General features: G+C 72.8%; 1 long non-coding RNA gene across 1 annotated transcript; it reads right to left on the bottom strand.

Moving 5' to 3' along the window:
• Positions 1–2,200: 2,200 nt before the first annotated feature.
• LOC142074563 (uncharacterized) lies at positions 2,201–5,673 on the bottom strand. The gene is made up of 3 exons (XR_012670639.1): positions 5,440–5,673; positions 4,170–4,314; positions 2,201–2,451 (listed from the first exon to the last, which is right to left on the bottom strand). It is a non-coding gene; the product is annotated as an uncharacterized LOC142074563 (long non-coding RNA).
• Between the last annotated feature and the right edge of the window lie 118 nt (positions 5,674–5,791).

Below are 5,791 nucleotides of genomic sequence, written 5' to 3' on the forward strand. Positions count from 1 at the left end.
GCCGGCGATTGGCTGCTGGCGGGACAGGCCCCGCCCCCCCCCGGCGGGACCCACAGCGCCCCCCCTCCTGCCCTATAGCCCCCCCCTCCTGCCCTATAGCCCCCCCCTATAGAGCGGCCTCTCTGGCCCTATAGCCCCTCTTCTGCCCCACACGTGCCCCACAGCCAGCCCCATAGCACCGCTCCTGCCCCATAAGTGCCCCATAGGTGCCCCATAGCACGTCTCTAGCCCCATAGATGCCCCTATAGCCCTTCTCCAGCCCCATAACCAGCCCTATAGCACCGCTCCTGCCCCATAAGTGCCCCATAGGTGCCCCATAGCACGTCTCTCGCCCCATAGATGCCCCTATAGCCTTTTTTCAGCCCCACAGCCAGCCCTATAGCACCGCTCCTGCCCCATAAGTGCCCCATAGGTGCCCCATAGCACGTCTCTCGCCCCATAAGTGCCCCTATAGCCCTTCTCCAGCCCCATAGCCAGCCCTATAGCACCTCTCCTGCCCCATAGGTGCACCTATAGCCCCTCTCCCGCCCCATAGTTGCCCCTATAGCTCTCCTCCAGCCCCACAGCCAGCCCTAGAGCTCCCCCTTCTGCCCCATAGGTGCCCCATAGGTGCCCCGTAGCCCCTCCCCTGCCCCACAGATGCTCTAGAGTGCCGTCCCAGCCCTATAGCTAGCCCTATAGCGCCTCGTCAGCCCCATAGCAGCCCTACAGCCCCTCTCCTGCCCTATAGGTGCCCCATAGCCCCTCTCCTGCCCTATAGGTGCCCCCATAGCCCCTCTCCTGCCCTATAGGTGCCCCATAGCCCCTCTCCTGCCCTATAGGTGCCCCATAGCCCCTCTCCAGCCCCGCCCCCAGACCCCTCCCCCCCCCGCCCGGGGCAGCCGTTGGGGAGGGGGGAGGAGCCGTTGGAAGGGGGCGGGGCGTTTCCCCAGCAGGCCCCGCCCTCCCCCAGGATGCACCGCGGCGGCTGCTGGTTCTGGGGGCCCCCCCGGGGCGTCCCCGCCCCTCCCCCTGCCCCGACCTTCACCTTCTTCTACCTGTAAGCAGGGGAGGGGCGAGGGGGGGGAGGGGCTTGAGGGGGGGGCGGGGCTCCCCCACCCTCACCCCTCCCCCCTCCTCCAGGTACCCCCAAACCGCCGGATTTTACCCCCTGGCGGGGGGTGGGGGCTGGGTGACGGGCTGGCCGCCCCTCCCCCCACCCCGCCCTCCCGCCCCTCCCCCACCCCCGCCCCTCCCCCACCCCCCCGAGCTGCCCCCCGAGGCCGTGGGCGAGTACGAGGCCGTCATGGCCGCCCTGGGCCGCCCCACGGAGGAGGAGGAGGAGGAGCCCGGGCCCCCCCCGGACCCCCTGGAGGGGCTGCGTGACCCCCAAATCCTGTGGCAGGTGGGGGCGGGGCCTGCGGGGGGGGGCGGGGCCTGCAGGGGGCGGGGCCTACATAACCCCGCCCCCCCGCAACAGGCGGAGGCCGCCGTCTCCTCCCGCTTCATGGCCGCCCTCCTCTCGCCGGGGGACGGCGGGGACCTGGCGGCCATTTTGGAGGAGGAGGAGGAGGGGGAGGCCGCACCCAAGATGGCCGCCGGCGCGGGGCGCCCGGACCCGCTCAAGATGGCGGCCCCCGGGGGGGGCTCTGGGGCGCCCAAGATGGCGGCGGCCGCGGAGGCCTCGGCCCCTCCCAAGATGGCGGCGGCCGTGGGGGACTTCGACCTTCCCAAGATGGCGGCGGCCGCCGCCACCGAGACCCCGCCCCCCGCCAAGATGGCGGCCGGGAGGCGGGGCCGCTCCGGGAGGAGGCGGCGCAGCGGCGGGCGTAGGGGCGGGGCGACGCGCGGGCCCCGCCTCTAAAAGCCGCGCGCGGGGGAGGGGGCGTGGCCTCGGTGTGGAGGGGGTAGGAGAGGAGGGGCGGGGTTTCAGGGGAGGGGGCGGGGTTTCGAAGAACCGGGGCGGGGTTTCAGAGGAGGGGCGGGATTATGGAGGAGGGGGCGGGGTTTCAGAGGAGGGGGCGGGGTTTCAGAGAAGAGAGGCGGGGTTTCAGAGGAGGGGGCGGGGTTTCAGAGGAGGGGCGGGGTTTCCGAGAGGAGGGGGCGGAGCCAGAGCCCTGAGAGGGCTCCGGGTGGGGGGGGGGGTCCTGCCATGTGCCCCCTCCACGTGACCACACCCCCACGTGACCACACCCCCAAGTGACCACACCCCCACACGTGACCCAGGCACCACCTTTATTGCCCCTCCCCCCCGCCCAGTCCGGGCGGGGCACTGGGAGCACTGGGAGCACTGGGGAAGGGGGGGGGGGGGGGGGGGAGGGGTCACTGCCCCCCCGCGGGGGGCGGGGCCGGGGGGGCGGGGTCGTTGCGCAGCGCCAGGCGGGGCGGGGCCAGGGCGGGGCCGGGCGGGCGGCGGCCGTTGACGACGAGCGACAGCGGGGAGGGGACCCGCACCCCCGGGAAGGAGAAGGTCTGCGGGGCCAGTATGGACCAGTATGGACCAGTACGGACCAGTATAAACCAGTGCGGACCGGCATAGACCAGTACGGACCAGTATAAACCACTAGACGCCTCCCCCCATCCCCTCCCAGTCCGTCCCAGTTCCCCCAGTTAATCCCAGTGACCCGCCCAGTGCCTCCCAGTCCCTCCCAATATAAACCAGTTCCCTCCCAGCCGACTCCCAGTACATCCCGCTTCCCTCCCAGTATATCCCAGTCCCCCCCCCGACACACACCCCCAGTCCCCTCCCAGTATATCCCAGTCCCCTCCCATTCCCTCCCAGTCTCCTCCCAGTATATCCCAATGCCTCCCCCCCCAGTCCCTCCCAGTGCCACTCAGTCCCCCCCAAGCCCCCTCCCAGTTCCCTCCCAGTATATCCCAGTCCCTCCAAGACCCCCCCAATCCCTCCCAGTTCCCTCCCAGTCCCCCCCAATCCCTCCCAGTGCCTCCCAGTCCCTTCCCAGTCCCCTCCCAGTTCCCTTCCAGTCCCCTCCCAGTGCCTCCCAGTCCCTCCGTCCCTTCCCAGTCCCCTCCCAGTGCCCCCCAGTGCCTCCCAGTCCCTTCCTAGTCCTTCCCAGTCCCTTCCCAGTGCCTCCCAGTCCCTTCCCAGTCCACTCCCAGTTCCCTGCCAGTTCCCTCCCAGTGCCTCCCAGTCCCTCCCAGTCCCTTCCCAGTCCCCTCCCAGTTCCCTCCCAGTGCCCCCCAGTGCCTCCCAGTCCCTTCCTAGTCCTTCCCAGTCCCTTCCCAGTGCCTCCCAGTCCCCTCCCAGTGCCTCCCAGTCCCTTGCCAATGCCTCCCAGTCCCCTCCAGTCCCCTCCCAGTCCCTTCCCAGTCCCTCCCAGTCCCCTCCCAGTCCCCCCCAGTGCCTCCCAGTCCCCCCAGTGTCTCCCAGTGCCCCCCAGTGTCTGCCAGTCCCCTCCCAGTCCCCCCCAGTCTCCCCCCAGTCCCCTCCCAGTGCCTCCCACTCCCTCCCAGTCCCCTCCCAGTTCCTTCCCAGTCCCCCCCAGTCCCCCCCAGTGTCTCCAGTCCCCTCCCAGTCCCCCCCAGTCTCCCCCAGTCCCCTCCCAGTGCCTCCCAGTCCCCTCCCAGTGCCCCCCAGTCCCCTCCCAGTGCCTCCCACTCCCTCCCAGTGCCTCCCAGTCACCCCCAGTCTCCTCCCAGTGCCTCCCAGTCCCTTCCCAGTCCCTCCCAGTCCCCTCCCAGTGCCTCCCAGTCCCCTCCCAGTGCCTCCCAGTCCATTCCCAGTGCCTCCCGGTCCCCTCCCGGTCCCCTCCCAGTCCCCCCCCGGTCCCCTCCCAGTGCCTCCCACTCCCTCCCAGTACCTCCCAGTCCCCTCCCAGTGCCTCCCAGTGCCTCCCAGTCCCCTCCCAGTGCCTCCCAGTCCCTTCCCAGTGCCTCCTGGTCCCCTCCCGGTCCCCCCCCAGTGCCCCCAGTCCCCCCCAGTGCCCCCAGTGCCTCCCAGTGCCTCCCAGTCCCCCCCAGTCCCCTCCCAGTCCCCTCCCAGTGCCTCCCACTCCCTCCCAGTGCCTCCCAGTCACCCCCAGTCCCCTCCCAGTGCCTCCCAGTCCCTCCCAGTCCCTTCCCAGTGCCTCCCAGTCCCCTCCCAGTGCCTCCCAGTCCCTTCCCAGTGCCTCCCGGTCCCCTCCCAGTCCCTCCCAGTCCCCCCCAGTGCCCCCAGTGCCCCGTCCCACCTGGCCCTGGTGCTGGAGGTGGTGCAGGCGCAGGTGGGGCTCGGGCACCGCCAGGGCGTCGCCCACCAGCACCCCCCAGCCCGGCGCCGCGTTGTAAATGGTGAGGGCCAGGACCTGCCCCGCCCCGTCCGCCAGCCCCACCGCGCTGCGGGGGAGGGGCGTCAGCGGGGGGAGGGGCACCGGGCCCCCCGGGGGGGGGAGGGGGAGGGGTCGGGGGGGGGGGAGGGGTCAGGATGGGGGAGGGGTCAGGATGGGGGGAGGGGAAGGGGAGGGGTCAGGATGGGGGGAGGGGTCAGGATGGGGGAGGGGCGTCAGCGGGGGGAGGGGCACCAGGCCCCCCCCGGGGGGAAGGGGGAGGGGGAGGGGGGGGTCAGTGGTTGGGGGAGGGGTCAGGATGGGGGGAGGGGACAGGATGGGGGGAGGGAAGGGGAGGGGTCAGGATGGGGGGAGGGGTCAGGATGGGGGGAGGGGTCAGGATGGGGGGAGGGGTCAGGATGAGAGGGGGAGGGGTCAGGATGGGGGAGGGGACAGGATGGGGGAAGGGGAAGGGGAGGGGTCAGGATGGGGGAGGGGTCAGGATGGGGGGAGGGGTTAGGATGAGAGGGGAGGGGTCAGGATGGGGGAGGGGACAGGATGGGGGAAGGGGAAGGGGAGGGGTCAGGATGGGGGAGGGGTCAGGATGGGGGGAGGGGAAAGGGAGGGGTCAGGATGAGAGGGGGAGGGGTCAGGATGGGGGAGGGGCGCTAACGGGGGGAGGGGTCAGCGGAGGGGGAGGGGTCAGGATGGGGGAGAGGCAGGAGGGGAGGGGGGAGGGTGGGGGGAGGGGCGTCAGCAGGGGGAGGGGTGGGGGGGGAGGGGCGCCGGGCCCCTCTGAGGGGGAGGGGGCGGGAGGGAGGGCTCAGGATGGGGGGAGGGGCGGCGGGGGGGGGGAGGGGTAATGGGGGGAGGGGGCAGCGGGGGGGAGGGGTCAGGATGGGGGACGAGCCTGGGGGGGGGAGGGGCATTGGGCCCCCTCAAGGGGGGGTGTGGAGGAGTCGGTAGGGGGGAGGGGCAGGGGGAGGGGTCAGCATGGGGGGGGAGGGGTCAGCATGGGGGGGAGGGGCACGAGGGGGAGAGGTTCAGGATGGGGGAGGGGGCGCGGGGGGGCGATAGGGGCGGGGTGACAAGGGGGGGAGGGGGCGATGGGGGGGAGGGCGATGGGGGGGAGGGGCGACGGGGGGGAGGGGCGAGGGGGGGGGAGGGGCGAGGGGGGGGGAGGGGCGGCACTGACTATGGGACGCGCTCCTCGGGGGCGAGGCTGAAGAGGACCCGGCCCAGGAGGGCGCAGCGGGGGTTGGGCCCCGGGCGCAGGGCGGGCAGGGGGGAGGGGCGGGGCCCCCCCGGCCCCCCCAGGGGGCCCAGCAGGGAGGGGGGCACCGGCCCCTCCAGCCCCCGCCGCCGCTTCCCCCGCAGCTTCCCCTGCGGCCACGCCCGCGTCACCGGGCGGGACCCACGCGGGACCCCGCCCGGCAGCCCCCCACCCCACCCCACACGTGACCCACACGTGACCCCGACCCTGACCCACGAGTGACCCCCGGACCCACAAGTGACCCCCCCGTGACCCACGAGTGACCCCCCAGACC

Source organism: Calonectris borealis, chromosome 38, assembly GCF_964195595.1.
Source record: "Calonectris borealis chromosome 38, bCalBor7.hap1.2, whole genome shotgun sequence".
Lineage (NCBI taxonomy): Eukaryota > Metazoa > Chordata > Aves > Procellariiformes > Procellariidae > Calonectris > Calonectris borealis.